Below are 19930 nucleotides of genomic sequence, written 5' to 3' on the forward strand. Positions count from 1 at the left end.
GGCAAACTACGGTCTGCGAGTCATTTTAAACCAGCCCATAAACTCCTCCTGGGGAGTGGGGTCTGGGGCTTGCCCCACTCCGGCACTCCAGCTGGGGAGCAGGATTGGGGGCGCACCACACGGCTTCCAGAAGCTGCAGCATGGCCCCGCTCCAGCTGGGGCGCACCACGTGGATCCTGGAAGCCGCGGCATGGCCTCTCTCCAGCTCGGGCACAGGGTTGGGGACCGCACCACACAGCTCCCGGAAGCAGCTGCATGGCCCTGATCCGGTGCTCCAGCCGGGGCGCAGTCTCGAGGGCCACATCACGCAGCTGTCAGAAGCTGTGGCACAGTTCCCTTCCAGCGCTCCAGCTGGGGCGCAGGATCAAGGGCTGCTCCAAGTAGCCCCTGGAAACTGTGGCATGGCCCTGCTCTGGCTCCTACACGCTCCAATGGCCCCACTCCAATGGCTCCCTGCAGAGCTCCAATGGGAGCTGCAGGGGCGGTGCCTGTGGGCAGGGCAGCGTGGAGAGCGGCCTGACCATGCTGCCACATAGGAGCTGGAGAAGGGATATGCTGCTGCTTCCGAGAGCTGCTTGAGATAAGTGCTGCCCGGAGCTTGCACTCCTGAGCCTCTCCACACCCCCAACTCCTGCCTGAGCCCTCACTCCACTCCTGCCCTCCAAACCCATCGATCCCAGCCCGGAGCACTCTCTTGCACCCCAAATACCTCATCTCCAGCCCCATCCCAGAGCCCACCACCCCCATCCAGAGCCCTCACACTTCCTCCTCTCCCCCCGGCACCCCAACCCCAATTTTGTGAGCATTCATGGCACGCCATACAATTTCTATTTCCAGATGTGGCCCTCAGTCCAAAAAGTTTGCCCACTTCTGTTTTAGGTACAGACAGTCACAGAGAAAGCACATATACATATAATGTATAAATACTATCAAGAAAAGTATGATATGCAGAAAAGTAATGAAAGGAGCACAATACTTAGTAATTAGAATAGAAAAAGGTAAACCATACATCTGACGAAGCAGGGCATTCACCCACGAAAGCTCATGCTCCAATAGATCTGTTAGTCTACAAGGTGCCACAGGACTCTTTGCTGCTTTTACAGATCCAGACTAACACGGCTACCCCTCTGACAAAGGTAAACCAGCAGCAGTTACCATCCACACATAAAAATGGAAATGAGGCTAGTTTGGAGCGTAAAGAATCAAAGCAGGGGTGGCCAAACTTACTGACCCTCAAGATGCATACGATAGTCTTCAGAAGTTCGAGAGCCAAGGGGCGCACCTGCTGGGGCGCAAAGCTTCAGCCCCACAGGGCATGCCTGCCAGGGCTCGGGACTTCTGCCCTGTGGGGCATGCCCGCTGAGGCTTCAGCCCCACTCCTGCTGAAGCCCCAAGCCTCAGCATGTGCCCTGAGCCGCAGTGCCCCCCCCATGGTGCTAAATCCCTGAGACCCCCTTCATCACAGGGAAGAAGCCCCTACCCCCCACTACCCTGCCACAGGGCAGAACCTCCATCTACCAGACTGGGCAGTGTGGGGGAAACAGGGGCAGGGACGGCTTCACAAGCTGCACTTTAACTGTAAAAGAGCCATACGCAGCTCATGAGCTGTGGTTTGACCACACCTGAATTTAAGAATTGGGCTGGTCTACACTGCCGCTTAAATCCATGCAACTTACTTAGATCAGGAGTGTAAAAAAGACACCCCTCTGAGCAATGTAATTTACATCGACGAAAGCACTGTCCACACTGACACTATGTCATCAGGAGACGCTTTCCCGCCGACGTAGCTTCCGCCTCTCAAGGAGGTGGAGTAATTATGCCAACGGGACAACGCTCTCCTGTCTGCATAGCACATCTTCACTATATGCACTGCAGCTGCGCCAATGTAGTGGTCTAGTGTAGACTTGCCCTTTGTAGTTAGAAAAATATGATAATTAAAGTTAGCATAAAAGTATTCTAAAATTTATAACACCCCCCCCCCCCCAAAAAAAAAACGATTTAAGTGAGACTCTGAAGTTAAAAGATAACTCTTCTCACTCACCCACTGTAATATTACAATGGGGCGAGATCTAGAGATGCTTCTCTCGTGACAAGTAATTCACACATGCAAAAGCAGCATAGTTGCAGAGGGTAAGTGTGTAAGATATAGGGCACAGCAAAACAGTAATTTAATGGAGTTAAATTTAGGAACTTAGTTGAAGCAAATCAAAACAAAAAATAACCAATGATTTTTCCCAGTTTGAACACAATTAGTTTAGATTTAGTTATGTACTTAACAAGTCAAGGATTTTAAGGATAGCTCTTTTAAGCAGTAAGCCAAATAATTTAGTAAGTCAAGTGAAGGGAGTTTAGCACTATACATAAGATGTAAACAATAATTCTGACAGATACAAGTGAAAACCTGTAGTTTAAATCAGTATTAAATCAGTTTTAGTCAGAGGTGAAAGTAAGGTGGTACTGGCCAGTACAGCGTACCGTTAAAAAGTGACCGCCTGTCCCAGCCCGTACCGCTGACTTTAAAGTGCTGCAGCAGCGCTTTAACGTCCCTGCCCCTTTTCCCACCCCCCGGACCACCAAGAGTGGGGGAGGAGGCCAAAAGGAGCAGCTACCCCGGGGCCAGCGATTTAAATCACCGCTGGAAGGCTGGCTAGGGGACGCTGACCCCTCAGCCCTTCCCCTTCCACCCAAGGCCCCGCCCCTTCGGGGGAGGGAACAAAGCTGCCTCCTCTCTCGTACCAGTAAGAGAGAAATTTTACTTTCACCCCTGGTTTTAGTTACAGTGTTGTCAGATTCAAATGCTATAAAATACTTAGTCTAGTTACATTTTTAGGAGAATTTCCCCCAATTTAAAACAATGTTAAGGCTATATTTCTTTCCTATTTCTAGTATAATTTTCTTGGTGTCTATCTTTACAGTATCTATGGATGATATTAAATTTATTAATTCAAAGATTCAGAAGAATGGTCTGAATTTAGGAGCAAGAATCTAAACTACAAGGGAATGCAGGATTCTAGAAAGGCAGTATTTACACTTTCCCAGGCCAAATTCTGCTTTCCTTCAACGCACAGAAATTCCCTATGGAATCATGCCAGTAAGTATTGACTTAAATCTTCCTATGCTTTAGATCAAAGTGGGATTTATTTCATGCTTCTTTCTGTTGTCTGGGGAGTCTTCAGGTGTGGTGAGGATCTCTTTCTTGATGTCTTTGATTTTCAGGAAAGCACTTTCTTTCCTAAGGCTGCTAATTTTGGTATTTTGGACCTCTAAGGGTATGTCTACACTACAATTACGCACCCGCACTAGCCCATGCCAGCTGACTTGGCTAGTGGGGCTTGGGCTAAAGGTGCTGCTTAATTATGGTGTAGAGACCCTCCCACCTCACAGGGTCCTAGAGCCCAGACTCCAGACCAAGCCCAAACATCTTCACTTCAGTTAAAACAAAAACTTAGCCCAAGACCCGCAAGCCTGAGTCAGCTGGCATGGGCCAGCCTTGGTTTTTTAATTGCAGTTAGACTTACTGTAAGATTGCAAAACCTGGGTTCTAGCCAGTAAAGGACTTCAGTTATAAGGAACTCTTTCTTGGGAGAACAAAATCACTCAACACTGCTGACAAGAATATGGGGTCTCTTCCTGAGTCAGGATCAGAATGTCTTAGTGTTTGGAACCTCTGTACCTGTAGATAGAGGATTTCTTAGATGAAGAGAGAATTCTTCTGCAATGGAAAGAGAAACAACAAACTGGGATTTTGAACCATATTTATATAGTTATTTACCAATTTAGTTGTATTGAAGGGCCCTTTTAAATTTTGAGGAGGTATTGCTTTTTATTGCAGATGGTTATCCAACAACTGAACAAGTCCAAGCGTCATGACAAGTTTCCTGCCCAGCCAGCAGATGGCATTCAAACTTCAAAAAAGTCCATCTTTCCAAGGATTTCCATCCTCTCCTTGGAACTCCTTAATTTCTTCCTTGGCATCGTTAATTAAAATATACAACAACAGAACTGTTCAAAAAAGTCTTTTGGCTCAATTTTCTGCCTTGGTTAGGTTTGGATTCAAGAATATATAATTCAGGTGTGAACTGTTTCATTGTATCATTACCTTATAAAACTTTTAATTAAAAGAATATCACAATTGTATATTCAGGGTCCAACATCAGACCCTTTGGTCTTCTGATAATGTTCCTTCTATGGAAGTGTATACACAGAAAGATTGATGATACACATACTAATAGTTAAGAGAACACTAAGCAGGAAACATTCAGTATTATTTATTTTGAACTGTCTAAATAAATAAAAATCAAATGTGCAGATGGAACCAAAATTCTGTCTACTCCCTATATTTTTTCACCGAACTGCTCAAACAAGGGATCTAGCAGCTCTATGACACCCCCATACACACACACTGGACAGGAAGGTATGGCACACTGGCCCAGGGAAGTACTCTAAGAACATCACATGAATTTTAGATATGCATGGGATAATGCTCAATAAAGTGTATATTTTGTACTTTGAGACAGCTTGACTCCTTATACTGAAAGGAAAATGTCAGTCATAATTTTTCCTGCCATTCTTTACTGTGGACATTAGAAAAAAATGCATCATTTGTTTAGAAAAAACAAAGTAGCCATAAAAAAAGGTCTACTCAGGTTATCATATATGTAAGCATGGGATGATTTTCAAATTACTATTCAGTAAATGCTTCACATGACCTCTCACTGCAGATATGATTAGAGATGGTAATCACATAACAGACTTGGAACTGAATTCTGCTCTGTTACGGAAGTGTCTCTCCCACTGACTTCAATTGTTGTTTCACCTGTGTAACTAAAAGCAGAATGTATTATTAATAATTATTTGTATTATCATAGTGCCTAGAGGCTCCAATCAGAACCTGGGTCCAATTTGCTTGACAAAGTCCCTGTCTCTACTAATAAAAAAGTGGTATTAAGAACATTTCAAACACTTTTCCAAATTTATTTAATTAATCCTCATGACAGCTCTTTGAAGGAGGTAAGTATTATCCTCATCTTTAAAATGTTAATATTAATGCAGAGGGGTCTGTTAGCATCACGTATATGTTAGACATCGTATTTATGTGCACTTTATTAATATGATATTCATTGTATGTGTGTGCATTGGGAGGTTATATTAACTGAAAGTATTATGCTCTTCCCACAATTCTTCTCACCATGTTAAGTATCCCACAACATTTTTATAAAGCTGTAGCATTAGTACACAGGAATCCTGTCAAAGACAAGAAACATTAATAGTGTATCCCAACACAGGTTGGGATGTACCTTTACATCCAAATGGTTTGGAATGTGATTTCTAAAGCAAAAATAAAGAAGGCACACCATAATACCTAAAAATAAGTTTAAAAGTTGATTGGTGACTTTTAGTGCCGGGTGACAGTGCTCTTTAACTTGCAAAACAGCGATGCTATAAATAGAGGTAGTTTTGTGGATGTTTCTTTGAAGCACACCTACCGTGGAAAGCGAACATGCTGCGAGATAAGAACTACTCCTCAAAAAAGAGGTATGTATGTCTCATTTTTGTACGGTACTGTTTTGCCTTTAGGCAATAAATTGGCTACCTTGGTTATTTGGTCTCCTGAGCATTGTTAATAGCAAACCACAAAAGTGTAGTGAAATGACTGACACTACATTTTAATCAAAAGGTCATATAACTTGCCCAAGATCACACAGGAAATCAGTTTGAGAGCTAGGATTAGAACTCAGGGCTTCTTGATTCCCAGTCCTCTGCTTAAAGCTCTCAATCACAAATCATTCTCAAATAACAACAACTCTAAATAATATTTATAATTCTAAACCATTGTATTGCCACAATTTAAAATAAAGGACCAGATATTAACCAGTCTCTCCAACACCTCCTTGAAGATGTCTAGTGAAGCTCAATATTGCTAACATACAGCCCTTAATCTTACCCCTCAAGCCCTGTCTGCTACCTTCTTTCGTTGATGACTGTGGACACCACCACCATCCCGCCTATCACGCAAGTGCATAAAGTGACCTTTGTCATCTTCAGCTCAGATCTCTCTCTCTCGGTACTAAAACATCCAGGTTATGTCTAAATCTTGCAGATAATTTCTGTATAAGATCTTTAAGATATGGTCCTTTCTGTTCATCCACATATTTAAACAACTCTTCACCAGGCTGTCTCAGCTACCACAACATTCTTCTCTGATCTTGACAAATGCACTCTTGCCCCGCTCAGATCCATTCACAATGCTACTATAAAGATCATTTTCCTAGCCCCTCATTTTCACCATCACCCCTCTCTTTGCATTCCTCTACTGGCTCCGCTTTCTCTGTTGCATAAAACAAATTAAATTGTCTTCACTTTTATGGCCCTCCATGGCCTATCCGCATCCTAGACATCATCCTTCACTCACTATCAATGTCAGCTCCTGCCTCCGATTGGCCCATGATGCCAGTCTCCATCACCCACTTATTAAATTATCAAACAGGCACCTTTGTGCTTTTTCCCATGTTTCCCCTCATGCTTGAATATGCTCCCTGTAAACGTCTGCAGTGCTCTCACTATTCTCCTTGAAAATCCTCCTTAAACTCTCCTTTTCCATGATGTCTACAAAAAAGCTTGACAACAGTCAGGCCATTGGTGTACTGACAACACACTATCATATTGACCAAATTGTCCCGTTGTTTCCTTGTACTCCCATCCATCTATATCCATCTGTTTCTTGCTTTATACTTCAATTTAAGTTCTTTGGGACAGAGACTGTCTTTTTCTGTGTTTATACAATGCCTAGTACACTGGGGTCCTGATCCAGGATAAGGACTTCAAGGCATTAGGACAGTATAAACAATAATAAAGAGATGCTAATCTCATATGTGGCATGGATGGCTGCATTGCTTGTGCACTTTGAGACAGGGCATCTACTAATTGCCAGACACTAGAGATGGAACCATACATCTGAATTCAGAATCTACCACCCAACTTATAATTTTGTAAGCATAAATATTCAGTTCAATTTAATAATTTATTCAGAAACCTCCTGAGTAAGCATGGGTACATTTTCAAAACAGTATAAAATAGGTACCGACTGATCTCCACTTGGCTTGTTTGTTAGCTTCTGACAAGATATGTTTCAATACAATACTCAAAATAAAATAATTGGTGAGGTCTAAATGATACAAGATACAGTCTTTCAATTCTAAGTCTAAAAAATAAATCAGAAAAAGCAGAAGAGTTCAATAAATATTTCTGTTCTATATTTGGGAAAAAGCCAAATGATGTATTCATATCATATGATGGTGATGAAATAATTTACACTCCAACATTAACACAGGATGATGTTAAAACACCAGCTACTAAAGTTAAGAAATTTTAGATCAGTGGGTCCAAATAACTTACATCCAAGAATTTTCAAAAAGGTGCTCAAGAGCTCTCTCAACTGTTAGTGCTGATATTGAAGAAGTCTTGAAATATTGGGGAAGTTCCACAAGATTGGAAGAAAGTTAATGTTGTGTCAATATTTTAAAATGGCAAATGTGATGACCCAGATAATTATAGGACTGTCAGTCTAGTATCAATCCTGGGCAAAACAACAGAACAGCTGATATGGGATTCAGTTAATAAAGAATTAAAAGGAAGATAATATCATTAATGCCAATAAACATGGGTTCATGGAAGCTAGATCCTGTCAAACTAATGATCTCTTTTGGGGGGGGGGAGGGGTGGAGAAAGGTTAGTTGATAAAGATATTTTCAGATTTTTGTAAGGCATTTGGCTTGGTATTACACGATATCTTGAAACATGAATGATACAAAAATCAATATGTAACACATTAAATGCATTTAAAACTGGCTAATATATATAGATCTCAAAAACTGTTAACAGGAAACCATCATCAAATAGATGTGTTTGTAGAGGGGTCCTGCAAGGATTTGTTCTTGGCCCTATACCATTTATTAGTTTTATCAAAGACTTGGAAGAAAACTTGATATTATTACTGATAAAGTTTGCAGATGACAGAGATTTGAGGGAGTAGCAAATAATGAGATGGACAAGTCACTTATACAAAGTGATCCAACAGAAATATAGGAGACTGATCATTTCCCATGAATGGTGGAGATTCCTCAATAAGACAGACACTGTTGTGAGAAAAACAGGCTGTGATGGCAAGGGATTGTCATTAATAATATTGACAGCTGTATATGTGATGTCAGTTAGAACCTATGTGCAGCTTCACTAATGTGGGTGAGGGTGGCAGATTTCAGAAAGCATCTACACAAGATTCTACGAAGATGAAAAAGGCCCTCTGTGGTACAAGTCAATATGAATGATGACGGGAATTGTAAGAGATGCTGGAAGATAAATGTATAGTATTAGGAAAAAAGTTTATATCTAGGACTTCCACTGTAACTTTCCTGGAAATGCTGCTGATTCCATACACAGAACCAGTTACAAAAGTGTCAAAGAGAAAATAGCATAGAAAGGATGGTTTAAATTTATTAGACATTGGAGAACCTTTTGTTGGAAAGGTGACTATGCAAAATAGGTGGGCTTAATGAAAACAAAAGCAAATTACATTTCTGTCAGAGACCTGAGGTTGAAAAGCTGGTGAATCATTTAAACTATGAATCAGGGAAAAGCCAACAAGTGCTGAGGATTACTCAGTTCTGACAAAGACATTTGTTAATAACAACATGAACAAAACTATGAATCCAAAAGTTGCAGAAGTATAGTGCAATAAGGAAATATTTCAGACACAGGAGTTACATAGAAATAGGTGCACTCTGAGCAATAAAAACTAAAAGTGTCTATGTACCAATCGGAGATGCTTCAAGCAGCAGTGGTGCCACTGGAAGGAAGTCCACTAGGAGACAAAGAAGAGTAACCGTCCAGTTGCCTGCTCCCCACATCTTGATCCTGGACAGGGAAAGGAGCTGTTTGGGCATTAGGTCCCCACTGAACTTCCCAATAGCACAGTATGTGTCTGAAGCCTCAACCACCATCCTCCTGGATCACTCCAGTCCCTCTAGGACCAACAGACTCCCCAGTAGAAAGTAGCAAAAGGCCTACACAAACACTCTTGCCTTCCTACATCCTTCTGAACAATGTGCACGAACTGCTTAATTGTGTACAGGACAAGGTTTGGACAATGGAAAGGGGATTTGTGACATTCTGTACCTTGGGGGAACACCCAGCACCCCCATGTTCATCATTGTAAAATGATTGTGTGGTATTCAATGCAAAGTTTGTCATGAAAGGTGTCTTCAGAAGGGTCATGATGCACTGAGCATTGTTGTTATCGTAATGTTATAGCAATGTTATAGTAATTGTTGTTATAAGAATGTTATAGGTTATAATTTCATGTATATAGTTATGAGGTTGAAAATGTGTCCTCATGAAAAACTCTCCAAGAGCAGAGAGGCAGTTCACACCTCACCAGCGAATGTATGGGACAACCCAGCCCAGCCTAGACAGCAACAAAAGGATCTGTTGGACTCTTGAGTGAGTCACTCTTCTTCCTTTTGTCAGTTTAGAACTGCGATGAGGTAATGCTCACCTGACTCTGAAGGAGGAGGGGTGAGCCAAGAGGGAAGAAAGAACATGATAAAAGGGAGAGACTTTGCCATGCTCTTCCTCTCTCTTCCACCTACAGCTACAAGTGACTGAAGCGCTAATCCAAGGGGAGAGCCTGGCTGAAGAGCAACCAGCCAGCCTGTGGTGAGAAGCATCTAAGTTTGTAAGGACACTGAAAGTGTTAGGATCAGCTTAGAATGTGTTCTGCTTTTATTTTATTTGACCAAATCTGACTGTTATGTTTTGACTTATAATCACCTAAAATCTCTCTTTATAGTTAATAAATTTGTTTATTCTACCTGAAGCAGTGCATTTGGTTTGGAGTATGTCAGAGGCTCCCCTTGGATAACAAGCCTGGTACATACCAATTCCTTTGTTAAATTGACAAACTCATATAAGCTTGCAGCATCGAGCAACATAACTGGGCACTGCAAAATGGAGGTTCCTAGGGTTGTGTCTAGGACCGGAGATATTGGCTAGTGTCATTTGGTTGCACAATCCAAGGAGCAGCTTACATGCCAGAGGCTGTGCGTGAACAGCCCAGGAGTGGGGGTTCTCACAGCAGAGCAGGGTAAGACTGGTTCGCAGAGTCAATGATTGGGGTGACCTAGCTGGTCATCAGTCCAGATAACACCAGAGAGGAATGTCAAAGAATGTTTACCTTGAAGGTAGTATGGGAAGAACACAGCTACAGTGTCACTGCCAGGAAGGATGTTGTAGGTAGAATAGGGGGACGGAAATGCAGAAATGTCACTTTAGAACAAAAGACAAGAGTTCAAAGAAAAGGCTATACAGTGAGGGCTGGGCTAAAGCAGTATTGTTTCAGAATAGTCTAAAGACAGAATAAATAAGTTTACAACAATAGAAATAGTAATAGTACATATGCTACAGTTCAATTTTCAGTCTCAGAATCTTGTTAAAACCAGCTTTTTCAGACCTAACAAAGATGTTAGCTCTCACTGAAGACTAATTGCATGCTCATTCCAAACCATTTTTGCTGTAATCTACATTTTAAAAAGTATAGTTTCTGTTTTGTTTTGTTCTGTTCTGTTCTAATTCTCTCTCTCCTGTGAAGTATAGTTTTGATGCCAAAAAAAAGAGTGTACCTAAGAATTGGATTCAATGTATTGTTTTCCATTTCCGGGTAACTCAAATATGATGGACATTTTGGTCAAATTGTCCTTACTACCACCCAAAATAATAATTAAAAATTCCTTTGGAAAGATAGCAAGCAAGAAAGATTTAAACCCCAAAAGAGAATAATTTAGAAAGCAATGTGAAAACAAGGGGCTATATAATAGGAACTATTTTTCAACTTGAACTGCAGTAGTTGCTACTGAACAACAGCTAGAGTACAAGTAATGTCAATTAAAAATCCAGATCGTACTTCAATTTTTATGAGAACTGTTCATAATCAAGTTCCTTTTTGGACTGTAACTGAATTTGACACCTACAATAAATAGGAAGTGAAAAGTCATCTTCTACCCCTGCATCTCCATTCTGTAAGCCTAATACAGCTGCGACATGAAAAATGTCAGCAACCTTCCAAAATCCTGAATATGTGGAGGTGAGAAAGCTTTCAAAGAATTTTCAGAAAGATTTTCCAAACATGGCATTGGTCACCATATTTCATATATATGAAGAAGATTTCAAATCTTACTACATCAGGCCCAGCAAACTTGAGTACATATAATGAAAACAAAAACAATTAGAAGAAGCTCTTTTATACTGCTAATAGGATTAACAGTGAAAAAGAGAATTTTAAATGAAATTGTTTTAGAGGAACAAATATTCCAGAGTTCTGGGAAACCTCAGGCTCTCTCTTTGCATATTTAACAGGGAGTCGGATGGAATATATTCATATTTTGTTAATTAACAATTTGAGGCTCCCCTAAGATTGCTTTGGCAGTTTAAGGTAGCCTTACCCAGCTTCTTGTGAATTCCCTGGCATGGCAGAAATTTCTAGGTAGGTAGCAGCAATGGTCCCTTGGAGGCCAAAAGTAGCTGACATTTGATAATGCAGTCCTTAGGACCAAAGATTACACATGTCCCATCATCCAAAACACATACAATATTATTATTCATATGTAATAATATGTAATATGCATGTAATAATATGTAATATGAAAAGCAGTTCAAGTACTTGTACTTCAGATTTATTAATTGGAGGGATAGGGGATTCGTGCATGTTTGTGCAGCTACACCTGAAATTTACTATGAAAGGTCAGCGACTCTGTGGTGCTCTCCCTAAGTCACTTGTCTTTCATTCTCTGTTCGTGTCCATGTTTCACAGTTCCTGTCTGTATCTGTAAGATAAAGCTGTATAAAAGAGACAATCATACTACCATTACATCATGAAGCCATGCTACTGACTGCATAAATAAGGCCGAGAGACAGTTTCCATTATAAAAGCTCAAATACATATTTTTACACACATCCTTCTTATTTTTTTAAAGGAAAAAAGCCAATTTTCCTGAAATTTGTCATTTATGATTTCTGGTAAAAAAAAAAAAAAGGGGGGGGAGGTTCTTCTCTTTTTAAAGGGTGAGAGGTTCATTGCAATGATTATACTTGAGATCTGGGACTTAGAAAAAACTGTTTTGTTTGTGTCTGATTTTTTCAAAAGTTTTCTTTGCTGTTTCAGTGCCCTCTTTCAGGCTACGTCTTCACTACCCGCCATATCGGCGGGTAGCAATCGATTTCTCGAGGATCGATATATCGCGTCTCACCTAGACGCGATATATCGATCCCTGAACAAGCTCCTATCGATCCCGGAACTCCATCAACCCGAACAGCGGTAGCGGAGTTGACATGGGGAGCCACGGACCTCGATCCTGTGCCGTGAGGACGGTAGGTAATTCAATCTAAGATACTTCAACTTCAGCTACGTTATTCATGTAGCTGAAGTTGTGTATCTTAGATCGATTTCCCCTCATAGTGTAGACCAGCCCTCACTCTGACCCCTACTTTCAGGGCTCCAAAACTGACTGTCTAATATTTAAGTGTGACTTATGAAGAATTAGTGAATAGTATTTTCAATTATATAAAAATATATTATAGAGACAGACACACACACTGTGAGGATGAGTTAAAAAAATGTGTAATAATTACAATTCAGATTTTTGACCCTTGGGATGAAATGAAGGATTACATGGAACTATTCACCTGCTTTCAGTTAGGTATGTGCGTGAACATTTGCAGTATAAGCTTTGCACTGGCACACCATACCCAAGTGAATTTCACTGCATATTTAAATCTCACCAAAATAACGATGGAGATTAAACATGTGTGTAAATGTGTGGGGCACAAATCCTGACCCTGGTGAAGTCAATAGGAGTTTTGCTATTGACTTCAGTGGGGCTAGACTGTCACTCTGTATTTCTCAGCAAGTGTTATTTATTGTGTTTGTAACAGTAAAAATAAATAATTGTGTTGATACTAAAAACTAAACATTCGAAAATGCATTTCAGATAACTTCCTGTATAATGGTATTTTCATTATAGTAGTTTGAGTCCTTCTCAGCTGCCAAACAGAAATCACAAGAAGTGTTCCCAAACTCTTCATTTTTCCCCAGGTAATTCTGAGATTTCAAAACCTGACCTGTTTTATCCCTCCTTTGGTATTTATATTTATGAATTAAACCATCAGAAATACATTTCTCCAATAAAATGTTATTGTTTTAAATGATCATGTTACCTTGATTTTAATGAGCTATGGTTGTTCATCTTTAAATCAAGTACATTTCAGAATCTTAATGAAGTATCAGAATATTTTCCCTCACAAAAAATATTCTCTCAGTTCTAGAAAAGGAATAAAAATTCTTCACACTAGATAGTAAGTACACCTCTACCTCGATATGTTGTTGTCCTCGGGAGCCAAAAAATCTTACTGTGTTATAGGTGAAACCGCATTATATCGAACTTGCTTTGATCCACCAGAGTGCACAGCCCTGCCCCGCCCCCACCCTCCGGAGCACTGCTTTACCGCGTTGTATCTAAATTCGTGTTATATCAGGTCATGTTATAGTGAAGTAGAGGTGTAATAAATTATAATATCTTCTAAACAATAGCAGACATATCAATATTAATAAAATTTGCCAAACTCCCCAGAGATTAAAATAAGCTTGATGAGATAAAATTAAGGATGTAAATAACTATCTATTTAAAAAAAAACTACTAGAAAATTGTTATCAAAGAGATATTTGAAAGTCAAGGTGTTTGTAGTTAAAGTTTCAAAAAACAACTATAACTCTGTCCTGCTTCTGCCTATTTGCCATCACTCTTTATACTTCCACCCACCCTACCCCACCTCCATTTCTAGTACGAGTTACAGACTATAGTGCTCCCTCCCAAGGTAAATATTGATCTATGAACAACTACCCACCACATAATGGCCTGCAATCCAACAATTTTCCATTTGGCAATATGGCCAGGAGATTTTAAGATCTTGGGGCAAATTCTCAGTTTGTGTAAATTGTCACAGCTCCATTGAAGTCACTGGCTATGAAAATGTACATCAGCTAAGGATCTACCCATTGGTGTTTTACAGGCCAGATATCCAACCTTCTCATATGCCACTGCACCTGTTATGTAAAGTAGAGCTGGTTGGAAATTCTCCTGTGGAAGGTTTGTCCCATCGGAGAATGTTTATGTGCCAAATCAAAATGTTTCATGAAGACAGTTCTATTTTGATGAAGTTGTGACACAACCAAAGCTCACAGGCCCCTTTCAGCCCACCAGGTGGTCTGATGGGAAGACAGTTCTTGGCTCAGTGGATTCTTGCAGGTTCCCATCCCATCAGTCTTCCTGGAGCTGAGGCTGTAAACAAAATATCTAATATCACAAGATGATAAAATCGCAAGAGTTGACAACACTGGTACAGGTTACAGTTCCCTTCCTTTCCTGGTACCAAGGAACTCAAAGAACATGACCTCGTGACAATGGCTAGATTGACAAATGCAGTAGAATTCCCAATTTTATCAAATTGTATATTCTGAACCTGATCAACCAGTGAATTTTTTCCAGTTTTATGGAATTGTTAAAGTTGAAGTAACACAGTAGTATATCAGACCTTCTATGTGTATTATTATAGTACTGAAATACCACAAAGTATATAGAGGAAGCTGGATGTGCATTAAACAGACACCCAGATCACTCTTGTTGCTTATGATATCAACGAAAGCTTTTAAGACTTACATGCTATATATTATCCTTAAAATAGCTGAAGGCTTGTCTTATGAAAGGAAGCAATTGATAAATCCTGTGCCATTTGTACATAAAGTTATAATCCAACATTTCAGGCTGTTACTAAGTATTTGTATATTTTTGCTGTTTTAACTGTTCTGTCTCCCCTGAGATTTAAGCATTGTTATTCTCTGTCCATAGAGACAGCAAGGAAATCAAATTCCATCCATGTCTAGCAAAAGAAGGGAATGAGAAAAAACAACACTATCTACTTTCTGGAAACCACTTGCTTGCCATGTATGGTTCTGTTAAGACAATTCTCACTGGAGGAAAATGAACAAATGAATTGCTTTGCTGACAAGAAATGTGCATGACCAATTAGTCATAAGTTGATTAATTTGGAAACAAACCCACTTCTGACATCTTGATCACATTTATACTGTGCAAGCAGAATAAAGTTCAGATCAATAATACACACATTTCAATAAGTGCTTTAATAGGGCCAATTTCACAATGCTGAAAACAATTCTGAGCCAAATCAACTGGGAGGAAGAATTTAATCAGCAAAATGTGCACGTTCATTGGGAATCGTTTACCACCACCTTACTAGATACCCAAAAAAGCCACAATCGAGGAAGAAGGTTGTGCTGGTTTAAAAACCGACCTGGTTTAGAGGAGAACTGAAAGCACCTATTCTATATATACACACAGTATAACCTCAGTTATGAGCACCAGAGTTACAAACTGACCGGTCAACCATACATCTCATCTGGAACCTGAAGTAAGCAATCGGCAGCAGCAGAGACCAACAAAAAAGCAAAAACCAAATACAGAAAACAGTACTGTGTTAAACGTAAACTACTAAAAAAATAAAAGGAAAGTTTAAAAAAAAGATTTGACAAGGTAGGGACATTGTCTCTGTGCTTGTTTTGTTTAGATTAAGATGGTTAAAAGCAGCATTTTTCTTCTGCATAGTAAAGTTTCAAAGCTGTATTTAGTCAACATTAAGTCACAAATTTTTGAAAGAACCATAACTTTTTTTTTCAGTTACAACCATTTCAGAGTTACGAACAACCTCCATTCCTGAGGTGTTTGTAACTCTGAGGTCTACTCTAATAAGTGGAAGAAAGGGCAAGTTGATAATATTGAACGTAAATCAGAAGTTAGGAATTGCAGAAAAGTGAAAAAAGAATAAAAAAAATCAAAACGGACAAGAGAAATCTACCACCAGCAGAGTTAAGGACAATAAGGAGTTTTTAAAATATATTAAGAAGAAAAAGAATCCTGACAATGATATTGGTCCATTACTATATGGAAATGGTAGATTTATCAATAATAATGCAAAAAAGGCAGAAGTGTTCAATACATATTTCTGTCTTGGGGAAAAAAACAGATGATACACTCTCATCATATAGTGATAATACCCTTTTCATTCCCCTAACATCTCTGGAGGATATTAAACTGAAGCTAGTAAAGTCAGACATTTTTAAAATCAGCAGGTCCAGAAAAACTTGCACCAAAGGATTTTAAAAAAGAGCTGGCTGAGAAACTTGCTGGATCATTAATGTCAATTTCCAATAAGCCTTGGAACACTGGGGAAGTTCCAGGAGACTGGAAGAAAGCTAATGTGCCAATATTTAGAGAGGGTAAATGTGATGAACTGGGTAATTATAGGTCTGTCAATTCAGCACTGAACCCAAACAAGAGGGGAGGGATAGCTCAGTGGTTTGAGCACTGGCCTGTTAAACCCAGGGTTGTGAGTTCAATCCTTCAGGGGGCCATTTAGGGAACTGGGGTAAAAGTCTGTCTGAGGATTGGTCCTGCTTTGAGGAGGGGGTTGGACTAGATGACCTCCTGAGGTCCCTTCCAACCCTGATATTCTATGGTTCTAAAGATAATGGAACAGTTGCTTTGGGACTAGATTATTAAAGGAGGTTAATGCAAACGCACATGAGTTTATGGATCACTGGGTGCAAGCCAACAATATGCATTCTAATATGGTTAAATATAAATGTATGAATCTAGGAACAAAGATTGTAGGCCATACTTGCATAATGGGGATCTCTATCCTTGGAAGCAGTGACTCTGGAAAAGACTTTGGGTTGTGATGGATAATGAGCTAAACATGAGCTCCCAAAGTGATGCTATGGCCAGAATTGCTAATCAGATCCCGGGTTGCATCAGCAGGGGAATCCTGACTAGGTGTAGAGGGGTTATTTTATCTCTGTATTTGGCATTGGTGCATCCATTGCTGGAACACTGTGTCCATTTCTGGGAAGAAAAGGGGATTATTCTCCCCCTTGTTTTTCAAGCTCATCTTTCCCTTTATCTGTTCAATTCATCTCTCTCTCAAAGAGGGTTATCACTAAGAAGTCATATGAGAGGCAGCCATTCATCAATGCTAAGTCATTTATAAAGACCAAAAAGGAGGCCAGGAAAATATATCATCACATTTTCGATCATCCAGCCCCCTAAACTTCCTGGAGGCCCCATTTATCCCTGTATCACCTATCTTTCTGATATCCTAAAGGCTTATGCTTTATGAAATTGAAACAGACTCCCTTCTTGGAATGAAAATAATACTGAAACAAAAAATGCCCTACTATGCATGGAAAACATTAAGGTTTCATGTGTAAGCATTCAACATGTAGGAGATTATGATCGTAAGAAGAATCTCAGTTCTGCACCAGTATTTGCATCTTGGTGGCTTTGAAGCTGCTATGTAATAATTATTGATTATATATTCTATATGTTTGTCTAATTGTAAGGGATGTTTACAGTATGAATATATTTGTTTAGTTTAACAGCAGCTGTTGGACAAAAAAAAACAGGAAGGCAGGACAATGACTTGGGATAAGATTTCCCTCAACCACTACTTGGTGTCTGTATGTGTGTGCAGGAGTCGTCTTACAAGACAAACGGGAGAACAACTCGCCTGGTGGAGATGATTCAGCCTCCTGTAGAGCTCAGCAAAATTGGGTTTTGGACAGAAGGTCCAAGCCCAGGGACAAGTGAGAACTGGATTTATCTGGATTTAAGGAAAGGCTCTTAAGAACATGGCAGAGAGACCTAAGGCTGGAGTGTTAGGAAAGTTAAACTTGCCCAGAGCGTATACCAAGCCTTTAGGTCCAACAGAAATGAATTGTAGATTTTTTGTTGTTTTTAATATCCATTCTCTCTTACGCTATGCTTTACTGTTTCTTTAGCTGTAGGAACATTTTGGTTTCAAGAAGGCTGTTTTGGGTCAATGCAATTCACCGGTTACAAGCTCCCAAAGAGAAAGATTGCAGATCCTGAACCTGATCGGACCTGCTGGAGTAATCCACATCAAGACATGGTCAATGCAGACTGGGACCCAGTCTAAGAGTGGGAGAATTGCATGATTCTACCTCAAGAAAAGGTCAGGCCACAAGTCCTAACACCTCTAGGGTGCAAGAGAAATCAGCAAGGGATAAGAGTCAACTTGCCCTGTAATCATGATAGCCTGCATTATGATATAGTCCTTACTTGTGTGATTACATACTATTGTTCAAATACATTTTTATTTCAATAATGGTCTGGTACACATTTCTATTGAGCTAATACTTTAATAATTTAGCCAGTGGCAATATATTGTACAGGTTCAACCAATAAAACAGCATTCATTAGGTGCTATTTATCAGATGAGGTTTTAGCGGTTAATGTAAATAGCCTACATGAGCTTAATCATGCAATCTATTCAGCACTGCTGCAAGATGCTAACTTACAACTTTCTACAACGACATTTCAGCTCAATGTTTTTAATAGGGAAAATGTCCCCTCCTCCCTCCATGCATCTTGTACGCCAAAAGAGTTGAACCATTTTTGTTAAAACCTTCCCCAAACACGTTCACTTTTGGACAGAGCCCAAGCCTGATAAATTTCAGGCAAAAAGGTGAGAGAGTTTTTAAATATTTATGATAGAGCGGGATAGAATGAAAACTCTTATACGACTTTATGATGGTCACTACTACGCCCCCTATAATTCTTCATGTTGTATGGCATGTATACAATCCATATGCCTGAGGGCATTCTGCACCAAAAAATTAAAAATTCTGCACATAATATTTTAAAATTCTGCAAGTTTTACTTGTCAGTAAATAAATGCAGAGGCTCCAGGATGGCAGTGGGCAGCATAGGTCACTGGCTGCACAAAGGTGGGAGATCACCCGGCAACTCCCTCCACCCCTGGGACACGGACTCAGAGGTGAGGCTGCACTTGACCCTGACACAGCACAAGGCCTGGGCCTGCTCCAGAAACAACCTGGGTCCCTGCGCCTCTGCACCAGGCGTGGGGCAGGCAGGCTCAGCCAGGCAGGATCCAAGTGTAGAGGGGCTCAGTGGGATGAGAGGATTCTGGGTGGGACAATCTGGGTGCCGGCAGCTTAGTGGAGGGGTCTAGGCATGAGGGGATATGGATGCACCGAGGCTCGTTGCGGGGGGGTTCCAGGTGCAGTGGCAATGGGCCTCTGCAGGGACTTCCAGGTGAAAATGGTTGGCCCTCAGTGGAGGAGTCTGGACATGGGGGATTTCAGTGGGGGAGGGCCTGGGTGCTGGGGGAGTTGGGGGTCTGGGTGCAGCTAGTTGGGGTCAGTGGCATGGGGGTCTGGATGTGTGGGTTCAGTGTGGTGCAGAGGATGAGGCATCAGGTGGGGTTTGAGTACAGGGAGCTCAGTGGGGGTACAGAGGCAGGAGATCTGGGTGCAGGGCAGCTCCAGATGCAGGGGTTGAGGTTCGTGGAGTAGGGTTCAGGTATGGAGGGCTAGGGGGGTTCTGGATGTACCAGGGGAGGCTTGATAGGTGTGTCTGGAAATGGGAGGTCGAGATGCACGCAGGTTGAATGGTTAAGGAAGCAGCTGCTTGTGCAGTGACCCCTCCCCCCGCAGTTGAGATGCGATGGGGGCAGGAAGCACAGGAGGATGCTGAGCTTCCTGAAGCGGGGGGAGGTTTCTGGGGGTGAGTCTGACACATCCCCAGCCACTCTTTGCAGGGGAAGAGGAAATCCTGTCCTCTCCTGCCTCCAGCCCAGCCAGAACTAGCAGCTGATCCTGGCTCAGGGTAGGAGCTACTGGCTGGGGTGTCCCGAGCCCCATGGTGATTTACCTCTCTGCCAGCTGCTCTGGGTGCCTGAAACAATGTACCTGATCCACTAGGGAGTC

General features: G+C 40.9%; 1 protein-coding gene and 1 long non-coding RNA gene across 7 annotated transcripts in view; both read right to left on the reverse strand.

Annotated features, from left to right (window-relative positions):
- Nucleotides 1-19930, reverse strand: part of DGKB (diacylglycerol kinase beta) — a 565198-nt gene that overhangs the window by 458067 nt on the left and 87201 nt on the right. The window lies entirely within an intron of this gene.
- LOC115645694 lies at nucleotides 475-19661 on the reverse strand. The gene is made up of 3 exons (XR_003998802.1): nucleotides 19456-19661; nucleotides 691-693; nucleotides 475-488 (listed from the first exon to the last, which is right to left on the reverse strand). It is a non-coding gene; the product is annotated as an uncharacterized LOC115645694 (long non-coding RNA).

Source organism: Gopherus evgoodei, chromosome 2 (genome assembly GCF_007399415.2).
Source record: "Gopherus evgoodei ecotype Sinaloan lineage chromosome 2, rGopEvg1_v1.p, whole genome shotgun sequence".
Lineage (NCBI taxonomy): Eukaryota > Metazoa > Chordata > Testudines > Testudinidae > Gopherus > Gopherus evgoodei.